The 13,549-nt window shown below is 32.7% G+C and overlaps 1 long non-coding RNA gene and 1 pseudogene across 1 annotated transcript in view; both read right to left on the minus strand.

The window, feature by feature from the left end:
- Window positions 1–13,549, minus strand: part of LOC129495520 (uncharacterized) — a 332,901-nt gene that overhangs the window by 35,391 nt on the left and 283,961 nt on the right. The gene's annotated exons all lie outside the window — the stretch shown is intronic.
- Window positions 11,076–11,174, minus strand: LOC129495632 (U6 spliceosomal RNA; annotated as a pseudogene).

Consider the following 13,549-nt stretch of genomic DNA (forward strand, 5'->3'; position numbering starts at 1 on the left):
GGAACTGTTTTAGGTTGAAGGAGACTAAGGAAATATAATAACTAAAAACACTACTTGACTCTGACCTGGATCCTCTGAGAATTAAATGAAAGTGATACATCTGTGTCAAATTCTTGATTTTGGATGGTTGCATCATTGTCATGTAGGAAGCAAACCCTAAAACATTTAGGGATGAAGGGATAAGAGGGCAGCAATGTACACACTCAATTGGTACAGGAAACGAAAATGAAGTTATTTGTACCATACTTGTAATTTTTTTTAAAGATTTTAGCTATTTATTCACAAGAGACACACACAGAGAGAGAAGCAGAGACACAGACAGAGGGAGAAGCAGGCTCCATGCAGGGAACCCAACATGGGATTCGATCCCAGGACTCCAGGATCACGCCCTGAGCCAAAGGCAGACGTTTAACTGCTGAGCTACCCAGGCGTCCCCATACTTCTAACTTTTCTGTAAATTTGTGATTGTTTCTACACCAAAGAAACTAAATAATTCAAAGGTGAGGAGAGAAATGAAAACAAGATAATCAAGAAATAATTATATGATATGCCAGTTTGATAGCACCACTCAATCTTATTTGTGCCTCTACAGATCCACTTACCACATCACAAGGAACATATTTGTGTAAGGACTACTCTCCTGCAATCTACTCTAGGATATATATTTATAGCCTTACTGCTTAAAATGGTTTATACCCATGCTTGAATAGATAATTGGATTTTAAATAACCTACCTTGGTTTGCCTTCATTTTTTTCCACAAAAGAGGAAAGTTCATATATCTATTAAAGAAGTTGCAAAAACTTGAAACAACTTTCAGTGCAGAGCACAACACAGATGCAAGCCACCAATGCAAAGAGTAACACATTGCTTTCTTAGAATTATTCAGAAAATTCTTTCCAAATCTCACAAGTCTTCAAGAAAATAGCTGCGTGTATCCCTGAAAACGGTTTCTTGAAAAGGAGTCAAACATAATAAAAGAATCCTTCAGCTTGTAAACCATACTGAGAATTCTCTAAAGGGAAGCTTGCTTCAGTTGGGTCATACCCATCAGATCATGTCCCCACTCTGTTCGTCCTTTGGCTAAGGGGAAAAATAAACGTTATTGAAACAGGTGACTGCTAAGATTCCTACTTTACTGTTTATGATCCTATTCCTTGTTTACCCTGTTCAAAACTGAGGCAGCCAGAGCTCACACTGACTAGAATTCATGTACACAGGGAAAATGCCCACTTGCCTCTTGAACATCACATAATCTCATGGCATGACTTTAACATAAACAATTTAATAAGAGCCAAATGTACGTTGGGTTATTTGGATAAAACTATCTCTGTAACGTGTTTTTTCTTAACACTATATGTGAAATGTCAAAGCATCCAGAGGCCAGGGTAACCCCACCTTTGCTTCCTATCCCATGTTTCTCCTTGCAACTAAACACGGTTGGATATTTTCAAGATTGAACCAAGTTTCCTGTCTTTATTTTGTGCCTGTTGCTAATTTTTAACTTAAACGTTGTAATATCCTGCTTTACACTCTGCAGCTTCAGTGCAAGATTCGCTGGCTTTAAACTCTTTTCACAACTAATTTTGAGTTCTATTTCAGTTTTCCCCACCCCCACCCCACCTCCTGCATTATCTCTTCTCATTTCCATGGACTATTTTATTCCAAGATTCTGTGTAATATTAAATTACAATAATAGCAATCAAAGTCATGGGGAGCTAAAGGATTTTCGATTGCAGCCCATGCTTGGCTCTCAATAGCAGGGCAGAAGGAGAGCCTGAAAAGCACAACAATTCAGAGAACTTGCCAGCAGACCCCATTGTCCTTTCAGTTTCTAATGACACTGAAGTACTTCCATGATTAAAATTTAAAGGCTTCCCAGTAACCAAGTAATTTGCCCAAAACTCCTTATCTAGCACTCACCAAGAAGACTCTGATTTTAATATACTATTAATCAAGCTCCAGCCAAGTTTACCACTGATACTTTCAATTACAGAGAGACTAGCTTCATCTCTCTCAGTGTGTATATATGAGGGGGATTTTTTTTTTCTGATTAGTCAGTTACCCAGCAATGAAAGAAACTGGTTTAGACACATATTACTAAGGCATTAGTTATAGTTTTGATAACAACAAACCAAAATATTCTAAACTATTTTAAACTATTAATTGTTTTTGAGAATGATTACAAGTCTGAATTCCTTGGTGTTCACTGCTAACAGAGAGCTATTACTATTATAAAACACTCATGCGTTCATTAAGACCCATGCAGACACATACTTTAAAAACATAAAAATCAAATAAGAAATTTATTTCAAAAAAAAAATAATGAAGATATGCAAAGATTTATCTATGTTTGTTTCAGGGTTGTTCATAATGCCGAATATTTAGAGCAACGTAAATATTCAAAATAGAAAATTGATTATACAAATATGGATCATTCTTCCAAATAACTGAATAATATAACAGTAGCTTTATACAACTTTTTTTTAAATATGGGAAATATGTGTCCTATATTAAGTAGGAGAAAAAGCCAATTTGTTAAAATTCATGCAAATGCACAAAAACCCTGTCCATATACTCATCTACAGATGACCAGTACTTATGTTTTGGTGATTATGAGTCCAATTTATTTTATTAATTCTGCATTTTCAAATATACATTCAAATACACATTCTTTTGTGACTAGTTAAATGACATTAATTCATCTCATTCCATACATAAGAATTCATCTACATAGCCAAGGAATAATGGAAAATATGTGTCCTCTTTTTTTCTTCAGTATTTATGTAGTACCATAAACAATTATTACACCAAATCTTATAATTCTTAAGAAAAAAATATGGATAGCATTTGTATTACATTGTATGTTTGTGACAAAAATGTAGACAGTGTACATGCAGCTTGGGGAATGATTAAGATGATTACTAAATTACCTTGGTCAATTAGTCAAAATAATAAGATTATTATTATTTTACTTTCCTGTATAATTTTTTAATTTCTTTCTGGGAAAGTTATTTTTCATTTACCTAAAGCCAAGGAATTGTAATATATTTAATACAAATTATAGGATGACTTCAAACAATAAGTAACTATATGGCAGTATTTGCTGGTGAAAATAAGAAAAGATGAAATTAAAAATTGAATTTTCATAGCTTGAGCTAGAAAAAATATAGTTACATACTATCTTATTTATGGTTTAATGTAAATTAAGTTTTAATTACTTATATCTACTAATGATCCACACAGTAATACAGAAGAAAAATACATTTTCTGTAAAGAATTTTAGTCAAAGAAATGAGCAACTCCTAATTCTGGAGGCACAGGGTCTTACTACTCTTTGTATGCTAAACTGAAATAACAGTAGTATTGTTATTTAGTTACAAAATCAGGTTTTTATAGGAAAAAGTTTTTCATCAATATGTTACCGATAATAGTTTATATTTGTATGGGATTTTATAAAACACTTTTAAACAATCAAATGCAACTAAATCTCAAAAAATAATAATTGAACTTCATATTAATAAATATTTTACAAATGAGAAAATTGTGCATCAAATGCTATATGAGAAAATGTTCTTTACTAATAATGAGATAAGCAAATAAGCAGATTATCTTTTTAAACCTATAATATATTAAACAATTATTTTGTTATTATTTTGATGATAACATATGACACTGTTGGAGATGTGGTAATCTAATTTTTCTCAAATTTCTAGGGAAAAGTACAACTATTCTGGAAAGAAATTAAGAAATGTGTACCAAATGTCAAAGTATTCACATCACTTGAATAGTCTCACTTCTGAGATTGAAGCCTAAAGAATTTGACTGAAATAAAGGAAAAGTTTATGAGTAAAGATGTCCATTGCTTTATTATTTATAACTAAAAGATACAATTTAATGTGTAGCAATAGCAAAAATAGGCAATGAAATTTCAACACTAAATCTATTAAAATTATATTAACAATTCTTTTTAATTGCAAGAAAGATTTTCACATTATATTACTATTTATAATATGGTGACATTTAAAAAATATAGAAGATAGGAATAAAATAAATCAAAATGTTAACTATAGTTATTTTGTAAAAGGGGTATTAACAGTGATTTTTAAATATTCTTTATTATAGTTTTTAGATTCTTATCAGTGAATCTAAAGTAATGTTGCTTTAGAAGTAAATGTTGCTTCTTTAAACAGGAGAAAAATAATTGCGCTTTAAAACTTTGAATGTCACCTAAATATCCACTGGATTTATCTTACCTTGAGCTTGACTTATCACTATTTATTCAATTGAAATCCTCCAAAGCATTTTACTTTAAAGATGACTGAGACCAACATAGAGATAAGTAACATTTTTTACAAATGACAATTTAAAATATTTCAAATACTTTGTTTTTGCCATTAATGTTAGATTTGTGGAAATTATATTTGGGGGAATTTTAATTCCATTATGGAGAAAAAAAAGTCATTGAGAAATAATCCTTTTGCAGTTTTAGACACCCGTGATTTTAATCTTTATGATTACAATGATTACCCAAATAGTGATCAGTAACTTTGAATTTTAAAAATATTCTGCAGGAGAAATTCATCAGCCCTATCTCACATAGACTCACTTTTAATATCTATGCTGAGACAGGTTATCTAAATGAATTTCATTTTTTTAAATTCTCTTTTCTAAAAGGTATGGTCTGAGAGTAACAATTTCCTTTTATACTTAAATAATGATAATTAGATGGAGTGACATATTTTAACCAAATATAAATATGCTGTTCATGTGAACATATTTAAAACCTGTACATGCATAACTTTCAATATATATGAATGCATGTCATGAAATACTTCCTGGGCCTTTTCTAAACTAATGCTATACAAAGTGAAGGAATACTTATTTTTTGGTGAGCTTTTATTTGACATTATAACAGCATACAACCACCTGCATACATTAGATAAAAAATCTTCAGTGATTAAAATGCCAGTGATTAAAAATCCCAAGAAAACAAATTGATTCAAATTAAACTAAAAACATAAAATCACAGGTAGTTTGGACCACTTCTAAGGAAAAGAATCGCAAATTTTATAATTGCTATTTCCCAGTTTTGTTTGATTTTTTCTTTAAGATACTGGTAACTTCATATTAAGACCACAAAATAGATCTCTACTCATTCAGAGGTGATTGAATTATGTATCTTTCACTTAAGTCTTTTTTTAACCTGACCTTTAAATTTTAATAACTACATATTTAACATTTTAAAGTACTCTCCATCTCTAACTTCTAAGAGGAGTAGAGGATCATTAGAAGGTACCAAATGAAGCCACAAATGTGTTTTATATCTACATTGTATGTCAACTAATTACACAAAGATATACACAAGTATTGAGTAAATAAAAGTGAGTATCTGTGACCTGAGAAGTAGTAAAAATTGGCTAACTAATTTCTGTTTCATAATGAAAACTCCTCTCTTATTTTGCATATGTACTCGATAAAGACATATTCAAGTTGGATATTTCATGAAAAATTTGAACCCTATCAAATAAACCTTCACTAGTATGCAGGTTTACTCTTCACTAAGGGGATTCTCAAGTTTCAGAGTGTTAAGTAAATCTTACAATAGAATATTTAAGCAATTGTCTATAGTTTAAAATAGTGTTGAGCTTCACTCTGCATTACCTTCCCACAAAATGCACAGCATTAACCAATTCTTTTCTGTCAACTAGCAATTTTTGGCAGATCCCTTTTGCATGATTCATGAAGGACCAGTAAAAGGCTAATTGTTCAAATTAATTTGCGTAAATGACTAAGCAAGAGATAACAAAATTACATCTGCACTTGTTTGGCAAAGATTCAATAGCAGCGGCCCTGTACTGCCAGCTGCTTCCAGACAACACTCTTGCAGAAATTAAAAGCTACAAATATTAATTAATACACTTTTTTGGTACGTTAATTTGCACTGAAAGGTTCCGGAGTGCAAAACTGCTGAGAAGATGAACCATGATAATTAGAATTAATGGGATGGATGCATGTTTTTTGCAGCTGAAGTTTTAAAAACCCATGAATGGAACTGGGAACTTGAAACTGACATTCCCATAAATCTCTATGATAATGCAGCTATTAGTATTAGAAGGATTAAGTACTATGGCTCCAGAGTTATCCATCACATGACACATTATATCCCATCTGTCATTGCAGTAGCTAAGACATGATAGCCGTCCTTGAGGAAGCTGTGTGAAAAGCTTTGGGAATTCAAGGAATTGTAGTGATGACTGTCAGACTACAAAATGAATAGCTCAAATCTCTGACTTCTAAACAGAAATAATAGCCAGCACTCTGTATTTGTCAGCTTAGTACTTTACAAATACTCTAACTCTCATAATTGTATTTAAGTTTAGTTAGGCAATCTGAATCATATAGATAGATGAGAATGGAAAAAAAGTAGTACAATATCACAGATTTTATCTTTAATTCGTGTATAACCTTAGGACTATGAGTTCCCTATAGGATAGTTTTTACATAATAGTATTATTAATTATACATAGAAACATCTTAGGAAAATCTTACTGTTGACATATTAATCAAAATACTGAAGTCATTCCTGATACAATGTGACTAAGAAGTGAAAATTCAATGCTAGCAAACACTGGACCTTCAGTTTTATCCACTAATTTAAAACTTTTATGTAGCTCATTCTTAGCAATAAAGAGAACATGCCCTTTTCAACACAGAATTCACAAATATTGGTAATGTATGCTATACAACTACATATATATATATATATATATATATATATATATATATACGCACACACGTATATGGAGAAATTTTATTTTTTCTGCTTAAAAAAAAACATTTAAAAATGAAATTTACATAGCTTCCAGAATAAATGCAAACACTTATTTCATTTAATTATTTTGTACTTAAAAAGGACACAGTGTCTTAAAGCTGAAAGGTAATTGTTTTATAGCATTCTCATTTGGATCATTTAGCAGCTTCTAGGAATGTGGCAGCCATCCTGGAGTACTGTATGAGAGATTATGGGTAAGTCAAAGGAGTTCCAAGATTTAAATAAATAGGAAAATTCTGGGGCAGCCCAGGTGGCTCAGCGGTTGAGCGTCTGCCTTTGGCCCAGGGTGTGATCCCAGAGTCCCAGGATAGAGTTCCATGTTGGGCTCCCTGCGTGGGGCCTGCTTCTCCCTCTGCTTGTGTCTCTGCCTCTCTACCTCTCTCTCATGAATAAATAAATAAAACCTTAAAAAAAAAAAAAAAGAATGTCAAAGAACATTAAATAATTTATTCCGTGGGGGGGGAAAGTCACACAATAATAGTTTAAGTAGCTGAGGACTTATTGCACTAAAGAGACTATAGATTTGATTTTACAGAGCATGTCTCAGTGACAACACTGATGAAACCTGGTGAATACTTTTAAACATATTAAGAAGACATTTTTTAGGGGGTGAAGCAGAACTTAGTCATTTGCTTGCTCTATCACAATAAAAAACTTTGAAATACTTTTCCCTAAGAGGATAGTTTCTATCTACAAAAATAACAATTTCAGTTATATTAGATAATATATTTTTAGATTTAAAAGGCCAAATGAAAAAAAAAAAAAAAGGCCAAATGATAGAATGAAAGTTTTTTTGTTAGAATGGAGAAGGCAACATGTCAAGGCGTTCTCTACTTGACTGAAAAAATCCACGCAACACCCCTAGAATGCTACCGTAGGATGCTCATACGTACTGCCCAACATGACTTCCCTCGACTATTTACTCAGTTTACTACTTTAGGCTTAGAAATATGCCCAGTCCACAATCTTTGTTGCTTATCAAGATTCATGTCTCATTTCAAAATTCTTGAAAAATGTAAACGTTATAAAATACTTCTTTGGAAATTCAATAGGCTTATTTTTTCCCTACAAAGTAGTTTTTATAAGCCCTTTAGTTGTATACTTCTTAAACTGTCAAAATGTACGCTATTTTCTAATTTCTAGATTCAAATGTATATTTTTAAAATACTTCACTAATTTCAGTTTTGTTTGATGTTAAGATGTATCTAAATCTAACATTCATAGTTGATTTCAGGTATTTTTTGTCAGACGGCACAAAATATTTTTCAGTTGGTAACATGTTTCTACACATATACATAATTTCAGAACTATGTAGGCTCTATTGGTTTCTGCTTTGTAGGTGCCAGGTTAGCACAGTGCCTGACATAAATTTGTCATTTTATCAGGACAGAATTATTGGTCCTTGTCTAAACTAATGATATTGCCTGAAAAAAAAAATGTTAGCTATCTCTATTATCACCTTATTTGTAAATAAATATTTCAAGAAATAGTACATATCACATGCAACAACAACCCAATATGAAGAGACCCCTATTTCCAGAAAAATACACATATTTATACAAAGATACCAAGTACCACGTTGACATTTTATTTCCTTCGGGTAAAGTGACAAAAGTTGAGAGCAAATACCTCTTTTAACAAAATAAATGTAATTAAAATACACAAAATAGGTACTTTTTTAAATGGTTAAATTCCTATCATTAGTATCCAATTTCCATTTTATTTTTAATGCCCAATGAAGAAATAGTTCATATATAAAACTAAGATTATTTTTGTCACAAAAATCTTAAGGCAGTAGGACAATTTTCCTGAACATATTCTTTATATCATAGTTTTATAAATCAAATACACATACACAGCTTTACTCAACTTGGAAGATCATATACAATAAAATCTCTAAGGTGAGGAGTTGCAAGAGGGGTCAATATATGACCCCAAAATATGCCACTCTGGCATGTGGATTATTTGAGTTGAAGGCAATCAGGACTCAGTTGATGCAAGAAGAACTTTTACCATTCCCTTAACTATTTAAAGGAATTTAGATAGGAGGACTTGCTCAGAGAGCTCTGAATGCCCTATTTGTATGGCAGGGCAAACATCTAACTACCAACATCCATTCTTTCTATTGTCCTTTGAATTTCCTTCCTCCTCTTTAAAGCTCTAGGCTCTGATCCTATTTATTAGTTCAGGATGGCATATAAACCTCAACTGCCCAATATGCCTTTGTGTCTTATTATCTCTGTGAGGCCCCATTAAAATGTAATTAAATTTGTTTTTATTCTATTAATCTGCCCTATGTTAATTTGATTATTAGATTAGCCAAAGAATCAAGATAAGTAGATTAAAAATATTCCTCCCTAATAGACACTATTCACAAACAGGCATAGTATACAGTCTCCTGGCCTAATGACTTCCACACAAAACGTCATTGTTTTTATCAAAGAAAAGGAATGATACCTATTCCACCAGCACATTTCTTCCACCTAAAATGCAAATCAAAGCCATAATGAAATACCATCTCACACTAATTAGAATGACTAGTATCAAAAAATAAATAAATAAAAATAAAACAAGAAATAACATGTGTTTCCAAAGATGTAGAGAAAGGAGAACCTTTGTGCACCGTTGGTGGAAATGTAAATTGGAAAACACTAGCTAGGTTCCTTAAAAAACTCAAAGTAGAAGTAGCATCTATCCAGTAATTCTACTTCTGGGTATTTACCTAAAGAAAACAAAAATACTAATTTGAAAAGATCTATGTATCCCAATGTTTATCACACTGTTATTTATAATAGCCATGATGTAGAAGCAACCATTGACATAATAATAAACAAAATATAGTATATATACACAATGGATGATTACTCAGCCATAAAAAAGAAAGAAATCTTGCCACGCGTGCCATAGATGAGCCTAAAGGGTATTATGCTAAATGAAATAAGTCAGACAGAGAAAGACAAATACCATATGACTTCACTTATATGTGGTCTCTAAAAAACAAAATAAATGACAATAAAAAAGAGAAACAGACTAATAAATATAGAGAACAAACTAGAGGTTGCCAGAAGGGAGGGAGGTGATGAGATTGGTGAAAAAGGTGAAGGGGTTTAAGAGGTATCAAATTTTAGTAACAAAATAAATAAGTCAGAGGGATAACAAGAATGCCATGGGGGGGATATAGTCAATAATATTGAAATAGCTTTGTATGGTGACAGATGGTAACTACACTTATGATGACATTTAGCAATGTATATAATTGCGGAATCACTATGTTGTACATCTAAAACTAATATTATAAACTCTACTTCAATCTAAAACAAAATAAATAAATAAAATGCTTTCTGAACAAATTTTTGCCTTTTGAAGGACTCAGCTTTAAAAGAACAATGTATATATTATATCAATGACAAAACTTTTATTAGCTATCCTACAGAAAGTAATCTTTCTGACTTGTTCCCTCTTACCCTCTGTACAATATATACCCAATAAACTATATGCTTCATTTGGGGTATTTTATTTTATTTTATTATTTTATTTTATTAAGTGATTATTTAAATAATTTGTTCTATTTTCCATCAGTCCTACTATTATGCTGCCATAATCAATTAGGTTATAATTTCTTCAGAGACAGGGTCTCATACTCAGATGATCTCATACTTCTGAATATCCATCATAATCCTTACTGTCACTTGTTTGGATTTGACTTATTCAGCATTTGGAAAGGCTTCAAAGCTCACAATGACCAACCCCCTTCTCTGGAAATTTCTCTCACTAAAAGCTGCCCTACTCTCACTAGCACATAAGCACAACTGTAATACAGAAATTTGTTTCTCATGCTTAAGTAGGCACCATAGTCAACAAGAAAATCAGACTTTTTCCCCCCTCAGAAATTTAAAATGTGTGTGTTTTTGTTTGGTTATTACAAAGCTACTATTAATACTTTGGGGTGAGTCCCACAGGACTACAAAACACTCCCAGGAGGGACCCAGAAGGAAAGAGGCTTTCTGAGGGGAAGGAAGCACTGAGACTCAGGAAAAAGGGAGGCCATTGGTAGTAGAACCTGTGACTGCTACAGGAGGACATGCCAGTACGGTGTGACACAGGCTGAGGACAAAAAGGTTAGACGGAAAGCCACAAAGCTACTTGGCTTCCTCCTTCTTCTCATTTGTATTTTTCTGCTCCTTGTCATGACCTCAGAGCCCCTCTCCTTGCCAGCGGCAGTAGAAAGCCAATCACGTCAGAAAAATATGGAACATTTCATGAATTGGCAGGTCATCTTTGTGCAGGAGCCAGGCTAATCTCTGTGTCATTAGATATTGGACATTTGTAACTGAGGGGACAAATTTCTAGAAAATCTTTAAAACTGTGTCAATTTTACTACAGTGTTTTAAACAGAATGTCTGTGAAAGCTTCTAGCTGAGGTTCCTTATCTGGATTCTTGGTTTTTCACATACTTACTGCATTCTACAAGTTGGTTACCGTTGTGCAGGATTTTTGTTTGTTTTTAGCTACATATCCAGTTACTTATAATTCTAAGAAACCTAACTTATATATATAGCACTGTATTCACTGGAGTCAGCATCATAAAAGAAAACCCTGAAGTTGGAACTGAGGCTTCAAAATAAGGAATATGGTCTTTATGACAAATTTTAACAGAAAAAAAAATAATAATTTCTTATAAAATTCCTTTCTATAAATGAATAAACATACCCACTTTGCTATATATAGACATCCTAGGACTAAAATCATGTCAATAAAAGATGGGAAATGTCTTTTAGTATGAGGTGCATGAAGTTGGATTACATAAACTTAATCAAAATATTCACTCACTTAAAAATTTGAAGAATCCCATATATGCTTGCTTCATTTTTCTGCTCATCTTAAATTTAGGGTATGAAAGTTTTCTTTTTCTTGTTAGACTTCTCACACCAACACCAAAATAGAGCTGTCTTTAAGAAGTGATTTCATCATCCCTAAATTCTTCATTTCATTTTCAATGATACATTATGAAACATATTTTGATTGTGAAAAGTCAATGTCCCATATCTTAAGAAGTAAAGATTACATTATCCCATTAATGAACAGGAAAAAATAGTGCATTCATAAGGAAGTCAAATGATACCTTTGGGATTTGGTCCACACAGATACTTTAAGGGAGAACATCTGTCATGAGAGAGACAATTTCTTTCTGTAAGAAGCACACAGAATCTATACAGTAGAAAAGTCCTTTATTCATAAGGAGGCAAGAGAGAGTAGAAAGCATTTACTTGTCTTTTTTTTTTTTCCCCAAAGATTTATTTGAAAGAAAAAGAGAGAGGAGGGGCACAGAGAGAAGAAGAGAGTCCCAACACAGACTCCCAGCTGAGTGTGGAGCCCAACACAGAGCTTGTTCCCTGAGGTCATGACCCGAGTGGAAATCAAGAGAGTCAGATGCTTAACCAACTGAGCCACCCCGGCACTCCTGTGGGTCTACTTCTTGAACATTTATTATTGTGGTTTCTTAAACCAAATTACTAAAATTGGTATCTAGAAATAATAAGGCAAGGTTTCACACACAGTCAATAAGGTTATCACTCCAGGGAATAAAATGTTTGACATGGCTATGTATAAATTGCAGAATATATTAAGAATTTTGACATTATGTAAGAAGAGGCATTTTAATGCCTATAGTTTCTTGGATAAAACAGCCTAGCACATCGATGAAAAACAAGAAGTTTTAAATTTTTCCACCAACACGTGACTACTTGTAGAATTTTAACAATCAAAACATCTATTTGTAGAATTTTATCAAAAAAATCTAAGGTTTTAAGGTTTAATCCGAGTAGAGGGACTAGATAGAAAGGCTAGGAAGGTACCATATTTCTTTAATCCAATGCATTGTGACTGAATGATATGCTACAAAGCCTTTGGCAACTGCTCCTCTGAAGTTCAACTTACAAAAGGAAAATGAATGAACCCTGTTTACCACTTACTGGTAATAACTCACCCTAATCTTGCCAAGGAAAGATCTACTACTAGGTTTCTAATAATCTTAGGTTTTTGTCATCCTAACTCCTTTGAAAGAAAAGCTTTCATTCTTTGAAAAAACATTAGAATAAAATTCCTTGTGAGATTACTTTACATTTTCTATTCATAAGCCCCAAATAATAGCACACCAGAGTAACAGCAGCAGCCAAATATATTTACCATGTGTCTGACTGTTGATTACCCTTTATTTAGAAAAATATACTTGAGATCAGGTATGGGTTTTCTACAGCCATGTAGCAAAATGGAAAAATCACTGTTCTGGGAGCTAGACTCCTCCAAAGGCACTTGGGTTATCTTGAAGAAGTCATTTGAATTCCCCTAGGCTCACTATATGCATCCAACGTATGGAACCATGAAAACTACATTCTCACCAGCTCAATAAGATCAGTGCAATTAAGATTGAGAGTTGATTTTAACTATTCAAAGCAAAGATAAACATATGAAAAAATTGCTATTCCCATCAATTTACATGTGGCTTAATCTTGATAATTTAGAAGTAGAGGGGAGGCTCTAAGAAATGAGCTAAGCAAACAAGCATATGCCCATGTTTTATTTCATGTAATGAGCATTTGCGATGGTGGTGGCTGACTCTCCTTTCCTGGGCCATAGAAAACAGTTGATACTGCTTCCAGAAGACACTTCCACAACCAGGCATTACATTTTTATCATATGGAAAAGTTGCCCGGAG

Source organism: Nyctereutes procyonoides, unplaced genomic scaffold (assembly GCF_905146905.1).
Source record: "Nyctereutes procyonoides isolate TBG_1078 unplaced genomic scaffold, NYPRO_anot_genome, whole genome shotgun sequence".
NCBI classification, from domain to species: Eukaryota; Metazoa; Chordata; class Mammalia; order Carnivora; family Canidae; genus Nyctereutes; species Nyctereutes procyonoides.